At 47.8% G+C, this 22,778-nt stretch overlaps 1 long non-coding RNA gene across 1 annotated transcript; it reads right to left on the bottom strand.

The window, feature by feature from the left end:
* Nucleotides 1-14,317: 14,317 nt before the first annotated feature.
* On the bottom strand, nucleotides 14,318-17,294 carry LOC133384025 (uncharacterized). The gene is made up of 3 exons (XR_009762453.1): nucleotides 17,176-17,294; nucleotides 16,280-16,417; nucleotides 14,318-14,601 (listed from the first exon to the last, which is right to left on the bottom strand). It is a non-coding gene; the product is annotated as an uncharacterized LOC133384025 (long non-coding RNA).
* Nucleotides 17,295-22,778: the final 5,484 nt, after the last annotated feature.

Genomic DNA, 22,778 nt, shown 5'->3' with positions numbered 1-22,778 from the left:
GGGACTCGAGTAATGTTCCCCCAGCATCACCTTCTGGAGACGATTCCCGAGATAGGAGCAGAGCCACCGCCAAGCAGTGCCTCCCACTCCTAAATCCGTAAGTCGCTCCAGAAGGATACCATGGTCGATGGTATCAAACGCCGCTGAGAGATCAAGGAGAACCAACAGAGTTACACTCCCTCTGTCTTTCTCCCGACAGAGGTCATCATACAGGGCGACCAAGGCCGTTTCTGTACCAAACCCCGGCCGAAAGCCCGATTGAAATGGGTCTAGATAATCAGTTTCATCCAAGAGAGCCTGGAGTTGGCGAGCGACCACACGCTCTAGAACCTTGCTCAAGCTTATGGTTCAGAGGGTATATCTGACACAGGCAGAGACAGACGTTCTGTGAGGATTTCCTGTGGGGTATCAGGAGGTAGAGAGGTACAGGGGTGGACATCACAGTGGGCTTTGGTGACACAGGGGAAGGCGGGGTTGGTGACAGTAGGTGGGGTTGGTGTGTGTAGTGAGCAGGGGTGGAGCCCCTAGTTTCTACATGCATTTTTAAGGTTTACTCTTTGTTTGCTATAATTGGTTTTAGTGTTTAAGTGACTTTGAATCTCCTTTGCGAAGAACGCACTAATAAATATAAATCATCATTATCATCCCCCTCCCCAGCCAAAATGCCCAGGACAATCTTGAAATGGAGAATGAAATCAAGGAGGCATCCAAAAGAGGAAATGCTGACATAACTGGTGACCTGAATTACTCTCATATAGGCTCTAGATGCCCTAGTACCCTAGAACAGTGGCCCCCCAATGTTTTCCCCATAGACCACATGGAAAACTGCTGAGGGTCTTGGCAGATCATTTAATGATTTCTCTGCCTGGTGTAGCAGTTATAATGCACAGTGCTACAGGCTGTATGAACATAAGAACATAAGAAGAGCCTGCTGGATCAGGCCAGTGGCCCATCTAGTCCAGCATCCTGTTCTCACAGTGGCCAACCAGGTGCCTGGGGGAAGCCCGCAAGCAGGACCCGAGTGCAAGAACACTCTCCCCTCCTGAGGCTTCCGGCAACTGGTTTTCAGAAGCATGCTGCCTCTGACTAGGGTGGCACAGCACAGCCATCACGGCTAGTAGCCATTGATAGCCCTGTCCTCCATGAATTGGTCTAATCTTCTTTTAAAGCCGTCCAAGCTGGTGGCCATTACTGCATCTTGTGGGAGCAAATTCCATAGTTTAACTATGCGCTGAGTAAAGAAGTACTTCCTTTTGTCTGTCCTGAATCTTCCAACATTCAGGTTATTTGAATGTCCACGAGTTCTAGTATTATGAGAGGGAGAAGAACTTTTCTCTATCCACTTTCTCAATGCCATGCATAATTTTATACACTTCTATCATGTCTCCTCTGACCCGCCTTTTCTCTAAACTAAAAAGCCCCAAATGCTGCAACCTTTCCTCGTAAGGGAGTCGCTCCATCCCCTTGATCATTCTGGTTGCCCTCTTCTGAACCTTTTCCAACTCTAGAATATCCTTTTTGAGATGAGGCGACCAGAACTGTACACAGTATTCCAAATGCGGCCGCACCATAGACTTATACAACGGCATGATGATATCGGCTGTTTTATTTTCAATACCTTTCCTAATTATCGCTAGCATGGAATTTGCCTTTTTCACAGCTGCCGCACACTGGGTCGACATTTTCATCGTGCTGTCCACTACAACCCCGAGGTCTCTCTCCTGGTCGGTCACCGCCAGTTCAGACCCCATGAGCATATATGTGAAATTAAGATTTTTTTTGCTCCAATATGCATAATTTTACACTTGTTTATACTTTTATATAATTTATATAACTTGTTTATAATTTTACACTTGTATGGTTTTTCATTGATTTTTAATTGCTTCTTTAATTTCTTATGTATTCAAATTGTAATACAATACAAAAGAAGAAATAGCAATGCAATGAAAAATGTTTGCTACGATGAATATACCATCTCCAGTTTTCAACCACAAATCCACGAACATGTCATTGACTGTCCTGCCTGAACCCGTCGAAGTCAGACACAGACATGAAGGTGTCCTTTTCTTTATTCGGTTTAATGGAAAATTTCACTCCAGAGCGCTTCATGAATTAGCTTACAGGTTACACAAGATTCAGCGTCTCTACTAGGCATAGCTAGGCGCACAACTACACTGCACTATGATGTTTTCACAGCAATTAGACATTCCTTCTCACCAGCCTTAAGTAAGGTTGGGCGGGCTCCCTATTTGTGTGAGAAAAGTGTCACCTTCAGAAGCGTACGTGCATGTGAACAGTCCTCCTCAGTAGGACAGTGGGAACCCTTTGAGCCTGCTTGTGCCACAGCCTACAGGTCTGAGGTAGGCGGCTGGACCACTTCAGCAAGGTCCTCCTCCTCACTGGCTCTCAGAATCCAACTTAGATGGCTTTAAAAGAGTGTTGGGCTTATTCATGGAGACTACCAATGGTTTACTATCGATGGCTATCACTGACTACTAGTCAGGCTGCCTATATGTCATTTCATCAGTGGCAGCATGCCTCTCAATTCCAGTTCCTGGGAAGAAGGTCTGCCCTCACTCCCTACTTGTGAGTGTCCCTGGAGGCATCTGACTGGAGACCAGATACCGGACTAGACAGACCTTTGTCCTTATTCATCTGGCCTCTTCTTATGTTGAGAGAGGCTTGATGTGGGATATTTTCAGTGCCCTGGCTCAGTTGTGGAACAGAGTAGGAAACCATAAACTTTACGGAATAAAGAATCAAGTATTTCTGAGCATGTGCAGAGTTCATTTATTTTCACAGTAAGCAATGTACAGGCTGCTGTCAGCCTTTCCACACCTGAGAGATTCTAACAGAGCAAATCTCAGGCCTGGCAAATCTCAGTTTAGCGTTGGGAGTCCTGGATCCCTCCCCAATCTTGGGATGCAGCAGTCATCGCCATGGACACCCATTCTCCCTGCTGTTTCCATCCCCACCCCTGAATGCAGCCTCCCATCAAACATGCAAGCCTGGGCATTCTCACACTGCCAGAAATACAGCTGTGTCTATCTCTTGGCTTAGACACCGCTGGGCTGAGTTTGGCAGCGCTCCCTGGGCTAGGGAACAGAGGGGGTAGAGACGGCCTCTAACAAGCATGGCTCTTGCAAGCAGAGATGTAGAGGCCCACAAGAAACATCAGCACACTCCTTGAACCAAAGGACTCGGACTTGGACCCATTGAATTCTCTTGGAAGCTGTTGAGCTGAAACTGGTTTCGGTCCAATTTGCAGGTCACAGATGTTGCAACAATAATGACAATGGAATGGAGCGAGGTGACAGGAAAGCCCTGACCAGGAGTGAAGATGGACTGATGCAGGGAAATTGTGCAGCTTCATCTTCATGACAGCGGGCTCTTGTGCAAGAGAGATGCCTGACTGTGCCTGCATGCTTTGCACACTGCTGTCTAACGCTTTGGATGCCCCTGCTAGGAGTCTAGCCTCTTGGTCTAGACACCTGATGGCATTGCTATCAGCTTCTTCGACACTCTCAACCCCCCTCACCACATTAAGGTGTGCATCCTAGAAGGGGAACAGGCAGGTGGAGGCAGCCAAGAGTGAGCCTGGAGTCCTAGCAGAGAGGGGACTGCCATTGCTGCATGCAAGCCTGGGTGGATCACTGTGGTGGCAATACTTTGTTTTGGGAAAATTTGTTGGGTGGGGTGGGGAGGTCCCAATATAATTTCATTATGCACCAGTATCCAATCACATACCTTCTATGTTTCAGAGATGAAACAGTATCACATGAAGAAGAAATGTAATAAACTTCAGAATGTATCTTCAGAATGTATGTAATAACTTCAGAATGTATGTAAATTATAGTGCCACTCTTAGGCCAACTTGGATGGCTTTAAATGGAGGGTAGGGTTAATAATGGCTATGGGCTACCTCAGTGCTCAGAAGCAGTGTGTCACTGGGTGCCAGGTGCTGGGAATTACAAGCGGAGAGAGTACTGTTGCGCTCAGGTCCTGCTTACAAGCCTCGCAGGGGCATCTGATTGGCCACTGTGAGATCATTACGCAGGACTATGCTGGACCTTTGGACAGATCCAGCAGATTCTTATGAAAAAAAATATTAGAAGATTACAACAATATAATATCTAAAACATTAACAATTTTAAGCTTTTTCAAAGAAAAGTCACAGCCTCACAACTCAAATGCAAACATTTGTCTTTCTTGCTTTGAGATGAACAAACACCAGTGAAAAAATAAAAACCGATGGAAATGATCACATAACTGCCACGTATGATGAAATCATTGCCTATGATAATTTGATTTCTGGTTTTGGTGGGCCATCTACAGCCTGTGGGCCCTTATGCACCAAACAGTGTGCACTTCCTCTATGGCCACCACTGTAGGATAAAAATAACTCTGCATCCAGTCCAGCATCCATAGACTTAATCTATATCTAGATCTAAACTATATAATACTCTCTTAAGGCATCACGCTGTCACACAGCATCACATGGGGGTGGGGTACGGCAGGGCAGCAAGGGAGGCAAAGGCATGAAGGAAGCCAGGATGACAGGCGGGGGGTGGGACTGAGCAAGCAGGGTGGCTGGTGGGGGGTGAGCCAGGCAAGTGGACAGGCGTGGAGCGAGCAGGCAAGCAGCTGGGGGACAAGTGAAGGAGGCGGGGGCCTGGGCAAGAGGCAAGTAAACACCCTAGGAGGGGAGGTCACTTGGCATGCCATTTGTTGAGGGAGAAGCAGTGGTGCAGGACAGCGGTGCAGCACTGGAACAGGCGGGGAGCATTAACAAGCCCATGGAGTCCAAAGCACCCCAACGCCTGGAGGTACTGGGGAGAATTGTAAGAGGAGGTGGCGAGGAGAGGGGGGTGCCTGGGGGACACATTTGCGAGTGTGTATGTTTCAGAGTCTCTCTCTCTCTCTCTCTCTCTCTCTCTCTCTCTCTCTCTCTCTCTCTCTCTCTCTCTCTCTCTCTCTCTCTCTCTCTGTGTGTGTGTGTGTGTGTGTGTGTGTGTGTGTGTTTGGAAGTGCCTTTTCAAAAGTCTGTTTGATGTAGTTCTTGCATGCAAGAGCTGCTCCAAAGGGCACTTTTGCACGGGGCTTGAATCCCTGCTCAGCTGATGAGTGGAGACTAAATCCTACTGTCTTGGCTGTGTGATCTTGTTCCCTGCCCGAAACAACTTGGGCCCAAAGTACCTTAAGGGCCACCTGATTCCTTATGCTTCACCTCAGCCACTGAGATCTTCTGATGGGGCACTTTTGGTGATTCCTCACATGGCACCTGGAGTTCGGTTGGCCTTCACTAAGGACTGAGCCTTTAGTGTGGCAGGCTCTGCCCTGTGGAACTCCCTGCCCTGTGGAACTGCCTACCAATAGAGGTTTAGCAGGAGTCATCTCTGATTGCTTTTAAACCCATAAACTGTATTATTCAGACAGGCCTTTCAAATCTGAGATTCTTTGCCAACCAGCATGTCAGCTCTACACTGCATCAGCAGTGTCGGAGGGGGGCTGGAAATTCCTGGTCTTTGGCAGGGAAGGAAAGTCCTTAGCCAGCAGTCGGGTTGTAAATCTGCCAGGCCTATCCGAAGCGTACTTGCCGAGTCAGAAGTCCAGAAGCGAGGTCAGTGGAGGTCCGGGATCAATTGCCAAGGAGGTCAGTCAAAGAGATGCTGCAGGGAAGCTAGGTCTACACAAAGCCACGCCTGACGTTGCAGTCAGCAACAGGCTGCAGCCAAGGTGTGCCTTATAAAGAGCAGGCTGGACAGCAGGTGTGAGCCCTCAGCGTTTGGGCCTGAAGGAGACAGGCCTGCCTCTCTTCTGCCTGACCTTCTGCTGTCTACGTTCTGCAGGTGAGGGGGGAGTATCCTGTTCACTGCCTGTGTCTGGCTGCAGGGCCTCTGCTGTCCCTGGGGTGCTCTGCAGCTGAGGGGCAGAAGGAGCTGGATTCTCAGGAGGCTCCTCCGTGTCTCCTGCTGCTCCTGGGTCTGCTGCTGTTACTCCCGAGTCGTCCTCATCTGAGGAGTCCTCTGACGGGGCCATGACACAGCACTTGCTGGTGTGATTGATGTTTTTACTTGTGTACCACCTTGTGAGATGTTATAAGAAACTGTGAGTTATAAACATTTAAATTAAATAAATTCATAAATTAAATGTTTCTCCTTTTTTATTGCCTGACACACTCTGAAAATGAACTCCTTCTGAGGAAAAAAAAACTTTTATGTAACTTCCTCTGAAATGCTAATTCAAACATAATTCAAACAAGAAAAAATCTTTCAAAAAAGGCTATTCTTTCAAAGTAGTCCTTAAGTGAGTTGCGTTAATTAGTATACCAGAGAAATATACCCAAAGATCCTTCCCCCTCTGCCCAGAGAAAGTTCATTTCTAGAATGTGTCAGGCAGTCTTCACACGTGAGTCTTAAATTGTTGCTTCCAAGCATCAGTGTATCTCACTCCTTCATTTACCACATGGACCGAGTACACCCCACAGCCTCCCACTTTTGTGTGTGTTCTTCCATAGACACGGCACCCTCCTCCCCCCCCCTTCATGCTTGATCTTTCTGTGTACAGTAATACTCAGTTAAGGAATCCTCCAGGAAGCTCCTTTTAAGGAAGGATTCTCTTTAAGGTGAAACTGACCAGACTTGCTTTGCTATGAATAAACCTTCAAACCCTTGCTGTTCCTTTAATTCAAAATTGACTAACATGTGTCTTTCCTTTAAGGTGAAACTGACTAACCTGTGTCTTAGCTTTGCTATGGGTAAACTTTCAAGTGGGTGTCTTTCCTTTAAGGTGAAACTGACAAGCAGGTGTGTTTGCTTTGCATTGAAAAGATCTCTTGCTTTCTCCAAGGACTGGGGAGGGAAGGATAAGAACATAAGAACATAAGAAGAGCCTGCTGGATCAGGCCAGTGGCCCATCTAGTCCAGCATCCTGTTCTCACAGTGGCCAACCAGGTGCCTGGGGGAAGCCCGCAAGCAGGACCCGAGTGCAAGAACACTCTCCCCTCCTGAGGCTTCCGGCAACTGGTTTTCAGAAGCATGCTGCCTCTGACTAGGGTGGCAGAGCACAGCCATCATGGCTAGTAGCCATTGATAGCCCTGTCCTCCATGAATTGGTCTAATCTTCTTTTAAAGCCGTCCAAGCTGGTGGCCATTACTGCATCTTGTGGGAGCAAATTCCATAGTTTAACTATGTGCTGAGTAAAGAAGTACTTCCTTTTGTCTGTCCTGAATCTTCCAACATTCAGCTTCTTTGAATGTCCACGAGTTCTAGTATTATGAGAGAGGGAGAAGAACTTTTCTCTATCCACTTTCTCAATACCATGCATAATTTTATACACTTCTATCATGTCTCCTCTGACCCGCCTTTTCTCTAAACTAAAAAGCCCCAAATACAAATCCAATACAAGGGAGGAGAAGGAGGGGAAGGAAAAGGAGGAGGAAAGTGCCAGGTAGGCATCCTTTAAAACCCCTGTTGAAGCTGCCCCCAGGTGTAGGAACCTATCCCTGTTCTTTCCATGCTATTTCTACCTCTGGTACCAAAGTTTCTGTTAAAGATTTAATGCCCAGGAATGCATCTACTTTGCTGACTGTGGCATTACCGTATTGACTCTTTGCAACACAACTGTTGGAGGTGTCCTGAAGCAATCAGGAAATATTTAAAGAAAGGGGAAGTCACCTTCTGGCTAACTCAAGCGCAACCACAAGGTTGCTTTCCTTGAGGAAAGCTGAAGCAACTGTGTGGCTGTTTCTGGGCTACAACATCCATCATTCCTGACAATTGGGCCATGTTGGATGGAGGATTTGATGGGATTTGGAATCCAGCAACCTCAGGAGGGACTCAGGTTTTCTCTAGCCCTACTTTAAGATATTGCACACATACAGGAATCTGGCATCCATGGTGTCCTAGAGCAATGCCCTGCACAGGATCACATTCTCATTCTCATTCTCTCTCTCTCTCTCTCTCTCATTCTCTCTCTCTCTCTCATTCTCTCTCTCTGATATTCACACTTCTCTGAATTTTGTGATGCACTTCTCCAATCAACTCATCTTTTCAAAAAATGCATTATATTAGGGGAAAGTGTGCATAAAAATGAATATATTGGTGAAAATAACACACAAAAATGCATTATAGTAGGAGACATTCCTTGCATAAATGTGTGCATTAATCAAAACTGCAAAAAATGTGTTTATTAGGAGAAATGTGTATTAAAATGCTAAAGAATTTTCCCAAGGTTTTTTTTTTAAAAAATCACAAATTTGTGGAGAAATATGGAGAAATGAATTTAAGCTAGGGAAAAATGAGAAATGGAAAGAAATGAAACTGACAGATCTTTCCATCTCAAATCCTGTCCTGAATAAAGATTGCACTCTAATGAATCCTTTCCAGGCTTGCCTTCAGAAAGAGGCATAGTGGCTTTTTTAAAGCAGAGGTACATGGCATGATTGAAGAAGGTGTGTTTTCAAAGGAGAAAAAGATGCTCTTTACTCAGAGACATTGCACCATTGGTTTGCAGAGTAACCTGATTGCGAAGGAAAATGTCATTATACAGCCATGAGAGTGGCTGTATATTGTAGCCAGCATGGATTTTTTGCATTCCACAATGTTGAAAACACCCCCATGACATTCTGATGCTTCACATAAGCTCATTTCAAAACAAAATTTTACAAAACTTATAGTCCTGAACTCAGAAACACTTGTTAACAACCCTCTAAATGTTCATGGCAATACACAAAACAGTCACAGAGAATCAAGAGTTCAAAGTATAAAAAGAGACCAAAAAAACCCCAGATCCTTTTGAACTTTGTTCTGTCAGAGTTCTCATAATTTGTTGAAATTAATTAAAAATCAGCCATGTTCAGAGAGTACCGGTAATCCTATTACTGACCTTGCCCCATACTCTGGCCTTCATCGTCTGCAGTTTAAAAGTTTAAAAAATGCCTGGCTGATTTTAATTAATTTAAGAAATTTCGCATTGGAGTCAGTGATAAGCCCGGGATGCTGAGAGGAGACTCCTATTCCCCTGACAGAGCTCCAGAGGCTAGAGTGGTTAAACAGTCAGCCGCTCTGTTTGAAGCTCTGTGAGGGGAACAGGGCGTCTCCTAGCAAGTCTCAGCACCCTTCACTAACTACACTTCCTAGGATTCTTTGGGAGAAGCCATGACTGTCTAAAGTGGAATAAAGGTCTGGTGTGGATTTGGCCAGGGACAGGTTTGGTTTAAATTTGGGTGGGGGACTACATGTGCCTGGTGTAGAATAAAAAGGTGGGGGAAACCATGAAAAACAATGATACTGTTCACAATGTTTTCCTTTTGGAAAGGAAAGGGGCTTCCCCTCTTCCCAGTGCCAGCCCAATCTCCTCCCCTTCCCCCCCTCCCCCAGGTCAGTTTCACCTATCCTAAGCATGATTGCACAGAAATAAATCCCACTGAACTCAAAAAGTATGCAAACAATCATACTTGTTCTCCCCACCTCCTCCCTCCTCTTCCCTCCCTCTTGACCCTCCCCTTCCCCTTCCTTTGCCCCTCCCTCCCTATCCCTTTCAAACCCCTCCTTCCCCTCCCCTCCCCTCCCCCTCCTGCCCCCTCATGGTCAGTTTTACCTATCTTAAGCAGGATTGTATGTGAGTAAATCCTATTGAACTCAATAAGCATGCAAATTATAACACTTGCCCTCCCCTCCCCCTCCCCCATCACCTCACATTTCCCCCTCCCCCTCCCCCTCCCCCTCCCCCTCCCCCTCCCCCTCCCTTCAAGTGTCATTGAACTCCATTATCTTGCAAATGGTCAGACCTGCCTTTTCCCTCCTTCCCCTCTCCTCACCCTTCCTCCTCGCTTCTATCCTCCCATCTTCCTTCTTCCTCCTCCCCTGCCCACTCCAGGCTTTCCTCCACATGGTCAGTTTTACTAAGCATGATTGCACGGGAGTAATCCCCACTGATCTCAATAAACATGCAAATGATCAAACCTGCCCTTCTCCTCCCCTTGTCAGCTCTGCACTGAGTCAGCAGTGCCGGTGGGGGCTGGAAATTCCTGGGTCGTTAGCAGGGAAGGAAAGTCCTTAGCCGGCAGTCTGGCTGTAAATCTGCCAGGACAATGAGGAGGGAACCTGATAAGGCCTGTCTGAAGCTTACTTGCCAAGTCCGAAGTCCAGAAGCGAGGTCAGTAGAGGTCCGGGATCAATTGCCAAGGGGTCAGTCCAAGAGATGCTGCAGGGAAACTAGGAATACACGAAGCCACACCTGATGTTGCAGTCAGCAACAAGCTGAAGCCAAGGTGTGCCTTATAAGGAGCAGGTTTGACAGCAGGTGTGAGCCCTCAGCGTTTTGGCCTTAAGGGGACAGGCCTGCCTCTCTTCTGCTTGACCTTCTGCTGTCTACGTTCTGCAGGTGAGGGGGGAGTAGCCTGTTCACTGTCTGCGTCTGGCTGCAGGGCCTCCGCTGTATCTGGGGTGCTCTGCACCTGAGGGGGAGAAGGAGCTGGATTCTCAGGAGTCTCCTCCGTGTCTCCTTCTGGGTCTGCTGCTCCTGGGTCTGCTGCTGTTACTCCCGAGTTGTCCTCATCTGAGGAGTCCTCTGACGGGGCCATGACACCCCTCCTCCTCCTGCGTGCTCCCCTCCCCCTCATCCCCTCCCCATCCCCTGTCGTCAGTTTCACCTATCCTAAGCATGATTGAAAATGGACTGCCTTCAAGTTGATTCCGACTTATGGTGACCCTACAAATAGGGTTTTCATGGTAAGCGGTATTCAGAGGGGGTTTACCATTGCCTTTCTCTGAGGCTGAGAGGCAGTGACTGGCCCAAGGTCACCCAGTGAGCTGCATGGCTGTGTGGGGATTCGAACCCTGGTCTCCCAGGGCGTAGTCCCAACAACCACTTCACCACACTGGCTCCCTAAGCATGATTGCAGGAGTGTAAATCCCACTGAACTCAATAAGTATGCAAATGATCAGTCCATTCTCAGCAAACTTGCACAGGATCTCATTTCTTACCTCCAGGGTTAAAAAGCAGAGAAATTCACTAATAGGCAAAAAAAACCTTGCAGTTTAAGAACGTACCTATAGCCAACAGATATTTCTATCAAAAGCAGAGAAATTGGGCAGCTATAGTGAATGCACCAGGGGAGCAGGAGACATGACGTCTTCTCTGAGATATTGGACTGCCCTACAAATTGGTCAAAATGCAAAGACAATTTGGGTTGGTCTTTCACAGTCCAAACCATTTCCTGTGTAGCTTAGAAGAATTGATATCTGACAGCCATTACTTGGCAGGCACTTAGCACTCGTGAATAAATCCTTGTGGTCATTTCAAACTTTCTCCCTTTGGAGAACCCTATGGCAGCAGAATGGCATTATAGCACCCTCATACAATTAGCCTGTTTAAGTGGGACAAATTTTCTTTTGTGCACAATAAATAATGCCTACAAGGATACTTCACACAGTTTGCTTTTGCTAATTGAGCAAGAGTATAGTCGTCCAGGGTTCGGGGGGGTCTTGGACTCCTTACTTTTTTTGGAGCAGGGTCCTAGCAGGGCCCCTATGTATGAGCCAATCAGCATGAAAGGGGAATGTGTTAGCCACTGAGAAGAGTCTTCTCACATGACAAACAACTTGCTTCCTTGTCTTTTCATGCTGATTGGAGCTAATCAGAGTGAAAGGAGGTGAGTCAGTCACTGAGAAGACTCTTCTCAGCAGCTAACATAAGCGTCTCCTCTCATGCTGATAGGCTCCTCAGGTAAGTGAGAAGTGAGCTTCATGGCAAAGTATGTTGGTCTCCCAAATCCTAGTCCCACACTCAGCTTCATTTCAAAATTCTTAAAATCAAAACGTTTCTGGTAACGTTTAGCCCCCATAGAGGGAGATTGAGCTGGGGGGGGGGAAGCTTACGCATGTAGAAGTTTTATTCTGGTTCTATAATTTTGTAATTGCAGAAGAGACGGTGAATCCTGGGGATGTGGCTGTGAAGGGGTATGGTGTGACTATCATGAAGGGGCCCTGCACTTCTGAATTTGCCACTACACTACTGATGGAAATACATTTCTTGCTTTCTTTTGATGTAGCATTTGCCAGGTATAGGTGGCTGAGGAATGCTGGTAAATGTCATGTTGGTGGCAGATGCATGTTTCACTGTTGCCTGCCAAAACTGAGACCCTTTGGGAAGTGTGATTTCCATGGTGAAGTTCACTGCAAATTTGAGCAAGGACACAGGCCCTTCCACCGTAACAGCTGATCTTTGGCCACAACGGAAGGCTTCCTTCCCAGGCTAATCAGAGTTGCAGCAAGAAGGGGGGATTTTCATCTGGACGGCAAAGGGGGAGGAAAGGGTTTTCAACCTCCGGCCCACCCATGGTGGTCCTCCAGACTAATATTGCTCCCCCCAAACACACACACAGATGCTGAGAGGAGTAAAAAAGAGAGAGGAGGGGCAGGGGAAGAAACAGACCTGCAAGTCATGCATTTCGCCTCAAATCTCTTTGGGCCCTCATAGGAGAATTTTCAGACATAGACCATGTGGATAGAACTCACCTTCTATGGCAACAGCTGTGAGTGTCCCAGCCTGGTCCAATATCTATTTTCCTTTCAATGCAGGCAACAGGCTCACGTCACTCTCCCGCCTTACAGCAGTTTTGGGTGCCACAATTCGCTTTCGTGAAAACTTATGGGGCGGGAGAAGAGGAAGATGAGAGCACACGCAACAGAGAACACGTCAAAGGGGTTACGTTGTTCCAGTGGAGCAAAGCTACCCAGAAAGCTGGCTCTGTCTCCCAGGACTCACCTTCTATGCGTTCAGACCATCATCCCACGTTGGGATTATCCAGGGCAATCTAAATGCAGGGGAGGGGGCTGGGATACAGAGACCCTCCCCCTGGTCCCTTCATGATAGTCACTCTGCATCCCCTGACAGCCACACCTCCTTCTAAGATTATACTGTTATGGGATTGTGGGGGTGGGTTTGGATGATATCTATGAGACCCTTTCTAGTTTATAATTGTGTGCCTGAAAGAGATACAACTTGCAATGGAAGAACCCTGCTCCACCGGTCAGACTAGTTTCCTTTGTTCATCTAACAGAGTAGCTAATGGGTCTGTCAACTGCCCCCATTAACAAGAGCATGAATCTACCAGAGACACAGGAGAGAGCATTCCTCCCTCCACCACTTGTCTGGGCCCCTCTCCCCCATCTTGGAGACAAGGAGACCCTTGTGTTTTTAGTCCAGTCTGGAGAAGCTGGGAACTGGGGAGACTCTCAGAGAGGCCTGCTCCCTGCACCATGACTTTTGGGTGCCTCCCTGTAAGTCTGATGAAAAAGCTAGATCTATTGGACTGTTAATGCTGTGAACCCCTCCATTTTAAGCTCAGGTTGTGAATACGTGTAAATAAAAACATATATCCCATAAGACACCATAGTTTCCGCTGACCTTCTTTCCACAGACACCAAACCCTGGGCAAGTACAGGAACCCCTAGAAGTCTCAGAGATTGGGTTGGTGCACAACCATACAATAAAATGAGCTTTCAATCTCTTCCTTTGGAGAACTTTCTCTTACTGATGCATTGCAAAGATCAATGCAAATCTCCATGTGCTGCCTTCCAGCTAGATCTACTATTTTCAGTGTAAGTACATGGGCAAAAGTACTAAGATTCTGTAAGGTAAGGAACTTCCTTTGCTGAGTTTCCCCCTTGGTTATCATATTAAGACTCCAAGTAACTGCATTTGGGCAGTTTTAAGATGAGCTTCTTCCCAGTGGCTGGCTCGCCTCCTTTCACTGTGATTGGCTTCAATCAGCAAGAAAGGATGCTGGAGAGCCAGGGACCCTGCTGGGGCTCTGCTCCCAAAAGAGTAGAGGGGTTTAAGACCCCCTGGGACCCTGGACAACCACACCCCTCCTCTTGGGAAGGCAGGGAGGGTGTGTGGATGCCTTCATATGGCTAATGTTTTCAAATCGGATTGAAGCTGGTTTCAGGGAAAATGCATCATGTCAGTATTTCTCAGGAAACGTCAGAATAGGTATAGGGATTGTGGCTAATATTGTGTGCACGTGGCTTCACAAACCAGCAGTGGGTGCACTCTGGATGTGGAGCAAAGGGGAGGGCGTGCACCGTCTGAATCTCCATCCTTGCCATGAATAAAAATGACAATGGAAAGGAGGTCCACGGAGAGGAACAGAAGCCACCATCAACTACCACCACCACACTTTCACACCATGTGCCTACTCAATTGTTATTGTTATTGTTGTTATTGAAATTTATTGCCCGCTCTTCACCCAGAGGTCCTGGGTGGGTTACAACAACGTTAAAACACAGCATTAAAAACAACCGATGGTTCCAAATGCTTGCATTTATTAAAAGGAAAAGCAAGAGTGTTTCAGCAGGCAGGCCAAATTCAGGCTGCAATCCTAAACCCACTTATGGAGGAGTCAGCTCTGCTGAACACAGCAGGACTTACTCCTGAGTAAAGAGGCATAAAGGGTTGTGCTCTAATAGATCTTTCCAGACTTGTCTTCAGCAGCAGGCAGGGCTGTTTCTTCCCAAGCAGAGATGCACGGCATGGTTGAAGTAAAAATGTTCTTTCCTCAGAGGTATTGCATGGCTGGTCTTCAGAGTCACCTGAATGTGAAGAAGAATGCCATAAACATGTGGATGGGGCTGGTGCTGAAAACAGGCCAGTGACCACTGAGGGGTGTGTGTATGAAGAGATGGACCTTGAAAGGGCTGGGATTGCACAGAGGGTTTGATTCAGACCTCCTGTTGAATGCGCAGATGTCAGGGGATGTCAGGGGAAGGGTCTCGTTCTCAATCACAACCCCTTGCTACAATTCCCAACAGCCTCAGCCCACATCTGGAGGGCACCAGGTTGGCAGAGGCTCTTTGAAATCTGAACAGGGGTTACCCCACCTCTTGATTTGGCCTGCCACTCCTGTTCCTTGGCTTCTGGAGACAAAGTGCTCCAAATATCGGTGCATTCTCACAATCTAAGCTAGAATATTGAATTTAGCACTTGGCGAGATTTTAGCAAGCACACAGCTGTTTCCAGCTTCTGGTTAGCGAAGGACACAGAAACTCAGAAACACAGAGGCAAGTCCTGGTGATAAAATCCCCTATTTTCCTACTTCAGATCACTACCCCCAAGTCCCCCCCTAATGGAAAAAGAAAGATACAAACATGAATTCTGGTTAGTACTGACTGAAGCAAAGGATTTCTGTAGTCCCCTAAGGGGGGAGGTTGATCTATGGAGCAGAACAAGTCCACTTCACATGGGTCTGCCTGCTTTCCTCTGAAGAAATCCTTTAAGAGTTGGGCTCTCTCTCTCTCACTCACATGTGTGTGTGTGTGTGTGTGTGTGTGTGTGTGTGTGTGTGTGAGAGAGAGAGAGAGAGAGAGAGAGAGAGAGAGAGATGCCATTCACCCCAATTCAATGCATGTTTACTTGGAAAGAAGCCCCACTGAATTCAGTGAGATTGTCATCCAAGTGAGTATACTAAGGGTTGTGACTGGATAACTCTGACCCAGGAAATCCATTTTTTTAATCAGATGGAGAACTTTAACTCCTCTGCAGTTCACACCAGTGTGGATCGGGGGTACAGGAAATAAATATGTAGCACCGCAAAGGATTTGCTCCCCCCCCCTATAATTCTCCTTTGCAGACTATGGTTTTGAATATTCTCCAGATAGTAGAAAAAAAGACCATGAGGAGGGCCCTGCTGGCTGGATCCATCCGATCAGTGGAGACTGGTGGCTCTAACGTCAGTGGGGCACTGAATCCACTCCATGTTTTAGTCTGAACTTTCAGGGAGCTGAAAGCACCTTGGACAGCTCCTTGAAAGTTTGGACTAAAACCTGGGGTGAATTCACTGCCCCACTGACGTCAGAGCCACCAGCCTCCACTGAGTCCAGAGATCCAGCTACTCCAGCGTCCTGTTTCCAACAGTGGACAGCTCAGTGTGTTTTGAAAGTCCACAAACTGGACATGAAAGGGAGAGAGCTCCCTCCTCCCCTTGTTAGCCACCACCCAGCAGTCAATCTATAGGGGTAGACTGCCTTTGAAATAGGAGCTCAACTTCAGCGAACAGGGCCAATATTAGCTGATTATCCAAACCATTGCAGTTGGGACAGCATTTTCACTGACTCTGCAAGGGGGAAAGAAAGAGTTTTCAACCCCCTGCCTGTGCGCTATGGCCCCAACTAATATGGTTCCCCCCAGAGTGGCTACAAAGAGTAAAACAGAGAAGGAGGGGAGAAATAGAGCTGCATTTCGTGTCATAGGTATCATTTGGATAGAACTCACCTTAACGGCAACAACGCCTGAGCCCTGCGCACCTCCCGATGTCCTTTTCGTTTTTACCACACTGGAAAGGCTGACATGTTCCTCCCTTCCCAAAACATATGTGGTCAATACGGGGTGAAATATTGGCTTGGGTGAAACCTGGAGGAGAAAGAGAGGGGGATGAGAGAGAGTCAGAGAACACTTCCGAGGGGTCAAGCCTGTCCACCAGAGAGAAGCTGCCTTGGAACCCTGCGCCGTCTCCCAAGATTGACCTTCTGCTACATATTTGAACCGCCTTCCCATTGGCCCTGCTGGCTGAAACCTCTGCAGGGGCACCAGGTTAGGGGAGGCTGGGATGGAGACTGAGACCCTCCCTCTTCCCCCTGCACCTTCAGTGGAAGCTCTGAGCCAAGGCTCCAAGGAAGGCTGCGTTAGAGTTAAATGGGCTTCCCTCTCAGGGCACTTGCAGCCTTAGAAAGAGAAGCCCACTAGCCCAGGAAACTGGTCTCCATGCTTCCTCCCCCGCAATGCTGACTGATTTAGGCTTGTCTTTTAATCTGCATTCATTGAAATGTGTTCTTGTGGTTTTTTAAAAAATGGCTTGTTTTGGATTGCTTTCCACATGTTTGGATTTGTATGGGAGGCAGCATATATGCATAAGAACGTAAAAAGAGCCTGGCTGCTGCTGGATCAGGGCCAAAGGGGGCCCATCTAGTCCAGCCTCCTGTCCTCATAGTGGCTAGCAGTGGGAAGATGCCACTGTGGGAAGCCCACAGGCAGGATCTGAGTGCAAAATGTGTGATTCCCAAAACCTGCTATTTATTCAGAGGCGTGTGTAAAACTAAGGAAAGACGAATAAAATAAATAACTGAATTAAAGGGTGCAGCTCTGAGGAGAAGCATTTATGGAGACTGTACCTGGTTCCACCAGCAGCAGAACGAGGAAGGTGATGGAGAGAAGGAAGAAGATCTTCATGGCTGGATGTTGGTCGGAATCCGAGAGATGATTGAAGCCGAGAGGGAGCACAATGCGCTGGGAGAGGAAAGGCCCCCCGTTTATAGGAGGTGGCTTGAGGACTGTTGAAATCTTGTGGGAGGCCAACTGTCATTTGAAGAATAGATGTTGTAAGCTGTTAATGCCATGAGCCAAGGACCAAGACCATAGTGTTATATTAGGTTCCTTTCTTCTGTTTCCTATTACTCCATCACTGCTGCATTTCTAGTTTTAAAACCATGGAATTCACTCACACAAGATGCGTTGATGGCCACCAACTCAGATGGCTTCAAAAGACAACTTCATGGAGAATAAGGCAATCAATGGTTATGATGGCTATTTTCTCCCTGAACTTCTGGAGTCAGTATGCCTCTTAATGCTGGTGACTCAGAATCACAAGTGCAGAGAGTGGTGTTCAGTCTGGTCCTCCTTGTAGGCTTCTGGTTGGTCACTGTGAGAAGAAAAGGCTGCTTGACTATGATGGGCCTCTGGCCTGATCCAGCAGAGCTCTTCTTATGTTCTTATCAGAGTTACAGGTTTTTCAGATGAGTTTTTAAACGTTTTTCAAACAGTGCATAGTTAAACCATGGCCATGAACGTGGATGGATTTAAAAGGGGTTTGAGACAACCTCATGGAGGAAAAGGCTATAAATGGCTACTAGCCACAAGGACTATGTTCTACCTCCACTGTCAGAGGCGCTGTGCCTTTGACTATCCATTGCTGGGAATCAAGGGGGGAGAGTGTGGTTGCACTCAGGTCCTGCATGCAGGCTTCCCATAGTCATCTGGTTGGCCTGATGCTGGACTAGATGGACCTTTGGCAGGATCCTGGGGGGCTTGTGTAGGCCCACCTCTTTTCTCAAAGACCCCATTGTAGTAGACATGAGGTTGTCTTCTTCTGTTCTCCAAATAATCTTGTGAGGTAGACTCATCATAGAGCTGAAAGAAACTAAAAAGATCACCTAGTCAAACCTTTGCCAACATGAGTTGTTTGAGCTCAATCTCAGAGCACTGACGGATGGTCAATATTTTTGGATGGGATTCAGTCACATTCCAGCAAATTGAGGTTGCATAATTAAAGTAGATTTGGATTTCTGCATAAGAAACCTGATTTATATATATATATATATATATAAGGACATTTTGCTGTAAGGAACGTGACAGGAATATGATCTGAATGATGGTCAATAAATAGCCAATGTTGTCTAACCTGCACACAAACTTTGTGCAGACAAATCAGGATGAATGCTTAATGAATGGGTCATCTGGAAGTGACCTCAGATGGGATCACTTGCCTCAGATTTCATGGCAAGGCTTGTGGGGGAGGACAGGAGTCTAGATCTTGGATCTCACGTCCATGCCCAACACTCTGTTGACTAAAGCCCATTAGCTTCTGTGATGGCCTTCTTTAAATTCCTCCACTTAGAGAAGTCTTAGGTGATCAGTCCAAGAGTCAGGATTTGCTTTCCATAAAATCAGGCTGTGAACGCCAGTAGTCGCCATATCAAAGCCTTTCCATGAGCCACACCTGGAGGGAGGACAGGTTGATCTGCTGATCAACTGCGAAATATCTATGAAAATGAATTTTTAAAAAACACGCACACTCAAGATCCCCCACCAGGTTTTAGAGTAAAAAGGGGCAGGTTTTGACTAGAGTCATGTGCCCCCATTTTCAGAACGGAGAGGTGGGTGTCATGGTCTTCCACCCTCACAGGGCACGAATACCATCCTTCAGACCCAATTCCCACCCTTAGGGCAATTGTTCTGGAACCCAAACACCAAATTCCCCTTGTCAAGGCTGTGCAAAACCAACACCAACCCTGCAAGTTAGAAGATAAGCTGCCACCACCCCTTCACTGGTTCATCTCAGAGCTAGGGGAACTCAGAGCCCAGAAAATAGGTAAACCAAGGTTCTGTAAGACAACAGCCAAACTTGCGCTCCTTGTCAAGAAACCTCTGGTAAAAACCCCACAAATAGATTTAGGCTTAACTCCCTTATGCTTGGTAGTTTCGTGGTCAATTGGTCAAGGTGCTGGATTCAGAACCACCCTTACCCTCAATGAGCACACCAGGTTAAATAGAAGTAGCTTTATTGAAAATATAAGTACACATCAAAATATAGCAGCAAATCAATTCCTCAAAACCACCCACCCAATCAGGGGTTCAGGTATACATAAGAGAATTCACACACACAACAAGAAAATAACAACCTAGCTAGCCTGTCTACTTAGTTAGGAGGTAGTTGGTTGTAATCTCATCTCTCCTCAGAGAGAATAGCATCAGGTACAAAGCAATGGAACCCCACTTAGGCGACCACCAGCAAGATGGACACCTAGGACAGTCCAGCAAGAACTCAGGAGAACCTCTCTAAGGGAACTCCTCAAGGGGAACAAAGGCTATGGGTCTCAAGCCCTATACTTAAGGAAAAAGAAACCCGGTCCAGAATTAATTAACCAATCAGGGGCTTACTGATGTAATCATCTTCCCGAAGATTCTTCACTTTTTTGCGCCTTGCAGGCCCCCCTCCCAACTGTGTTCTTAACCTTCCCAGGCTTGCATGGCCTGGAGCACCAGGCTCTCACTGATTAGCACAGATAACCAGGTGTTTCTATTCAGGCCTCCCTAACTGCCTTCAGCTGGAAGCGAAACTTAACATTTTTGCCTTTCCAGAGTCCTGTCCCCAGATCAAAGCCTTTCCATTAGCCACACCTGGAGGGGGGACAGGTTGATCTGCTGATCAACTGCGAAATATCTATGAAAATGATTTTTTTAAAAACACACACACTCAAGATCCTCCACCAGGTTTTAGAGTAAAAAGGGGCAGGTTTTGACTAGCGTCATGTGCCCCCGTTTTCAGAAGAGAGAGGTGGAGGCGCGCTGGAACCGGCAGGACAGGGAGTGTGTTTCTACTCCCAGTATGGGAGATGGGAACCAGGAGGGGCAGACAAGAGCTGGAATTATTAGGGGCTGTGTCAAATGTCTGCAGGTTTTGTGATTAGAACCTGTGCCCAAAAGAGCCATCCAGCCTCAGCAAGATGACTTGTTGTGGTGTCATGTCCTCACCTTGCCCCACAGATAAACCCTTATTCAACCCCCAGAGCAGTCCCCCTCCAATTCCCCCCGCAAGGGCAGGCATAGTGGAGAAGCACTTTCCTGTTTAAGCCCAGTTGCCGCTAGTATGGGATGCTTTAAATGCACAGACTACAATTCAATAAAAAAAAATAGGCTGCATCATCCTGCCAGAACCTATGATGGCCTTAAGTGGGCCTGAGGTTTGTGTTCGAGTGTGGCTGCAGAGCAACGTATCTGGGGCTTTTCAGTTTAGAGAAAAGGCAAGTCAGAGGAGACATGATAGGGGTGTATAAAATTATGCACGGCATGGAGAAAGTGGATAGAGAAACGTTTTTCTCCATATGAGAATCCGATGGGGGCATCCAATGAAGCTGAATGTTGGAAGCCACTTCACACGGTGCATAGTTAAACGCTGGAATTTGGTCCCAGAAGAAGCAGTGATGGCCACCAACTTGGAAAGCTTCAAAAGAGGATTAGGCAAATCAATGGAGGAGGAGGAGGCTATCGAGGGCTGTGATCCTTGCTAGCTATGTACCTCCTGTACAGCTGGAGGCAGTGTGATTCTGAATCCCTGTTGCTGAGAATCACCAGTGGGGAGAGTGCTCTTGCACTCACAGTCCTGCTTGAGGGCTTCCCATTGGGGCATCTGGTTGTCCACTGTGAGAACAGGAGGCTGGACTAGATGGGCTGCTGGCCTGATCCTGTAGTCCTCTTCTTCTGTTCTTATGGCCAAAAACGGTGAACTCCCTAGAGTTATTATGCCAAATGTAGCCACTGCTAGCCTGCACAGGGAGAAGCAATTGACCCGGGATCAGGTCACAGTGCGCGAGAGAGGTGATGAGGCCAGGAAATGGGGCTGCAGGGTGGACTTTGCTCCAGGCAGAGCTTGGAAAAGTTACTTTTTTGAACTACAACTCCCATCAGCCCCAGCCAGCGCCATGCTGGGGTGGGGCCTGGCATGGGGAGTTGCAGAGGACTTCCTACAGCCCAATGAGACACCGGGAAGCCTCCTCCTTTTCCCACCCTGCCTCCTCCCAGGACAAAGACCAGCAAGGCTCTGAATCCCCCCTCTTCGCTGCTGGTTGTGTCCCCACCACCCACCTTGCCCGCCCTCTGCAGTTCCCGCTTATGAAACATTCAGCCCCTCTCTGTGCAATCACCCAGGTGGAAGCGGCAGTTAAAGAGGACACTAGGAGGAAGAGGCATGGAGGGTTAGGCTGGCTTGCCATCCCCACCACATTTTGAGTAACGTTCTTGTGCAAACCCACATCACATTTGGAAAATGAACCACAGAAATGGAAAAGCCCAACTGACAGGCAAGAGCAAAAAAAAGGGGGCAGGTGGATGGGGAGAACAGCCGTGGACCTTGGACCTGAGAATTGCTTCTAAAAATGTGTCCAGGAAGGAAGAGTTTTCCAAAAGGTGTTGAACCTGCAATAATGTTCATGGTGGGTAAACCACTTCAAGGAGGAGATGGCTGTCAGTGGCTGTGTTCTGCCTCCACTGTCGAAGACAGAGCCCGTCCCCGTACCAGCTGCTGGGAATCACAAGTGGGGAGAGTCGCTGCTGCTCTCAAGTCCTGCTTGTGGGCTTCTCAAAGGTGCCGGGTTGGCCACTGTGAAAACAGGATGCTGGGCTATGAGGAGCTAAAACATCCAGAGGACATGAGGCTGGGAAATGTTGGGCTACACCAGTGTCCTTCCTGTGGACTGGAGGTGGGTCTCATGTCTGACCCACAGGCCTTTCCCAGGCCAGCAACCTGCACTCCTGGGAAAAGGAGCTAGAGAGCTTGCTTAAGGTGGGACATAGGAAGTGCATACAGACACAGGAACCTGCCTCATACCAAGTCAGGCCATTGGGTCCATCTTGCTCAGTATTGCCTACACGGACTGGCAGCGCTATGTGGAGATGCTGTCAGGGGCCGAACCTGGGACCTTCTGCAGGCAAGGCAGATGCTCCGCCACTGCGCTACGACCCTTCCCCCTCAGCCTGCTGGATCAGGCCAGTGGCCCAACTAGCCACAGCCACCAAGCAGATGCCTACAAGGGAGGGAAGCCTGCAAGCAGGATCTGAGCGCAAGATCTCCCCACTCCAGCTGTGCAGGCAGAAGACAGCCATCAGGGTGAGCAGCCATAGGAATCCTCCTTGCCTGCGCCTCTTCCAGGTTTCGCCACACAAGAAGCCTCACGGATCGGACTGCATTACTGAGAGCAGAGTATCAGCATCTGATAACACACATGCAGGTCAAAGGGTCTAGCTGGAGTCGTTCTCATCAAGGGGAGTTTTGCCAGTGGGTTCCAAGTGGGCTGCACCAGTAGGATCCGTGCCTGGGGGGTTCCCTGCTGACGCCATGGACTGAAAGGCCAGAGGCACAGTGCTGCAGCATCAGCAGGTGCTGAAGATGAGCTTGAGGGTGGGAGGAGAGAGGGCACCCGCCCCGTCAAAGTACTGGGAG

Source organism: Rhineura floridana, chromosome 4, assembly GCF_030035675.1.
Source record: "Rhineura floridana isolate rRhiFlo1 chromosome 4, rRhiFlo1.hap2, whole genome shotgun sequence".
Taxonomy (NCBI): Eukaryota; Metazoa; Chordata; class Lepidosauria; order Squamata; family Rhineuridae; genus Rhineura; species Rhineura floridana.
This window is presented reverse-complemented; position numbering and strand designations above follow the sequence as displayed.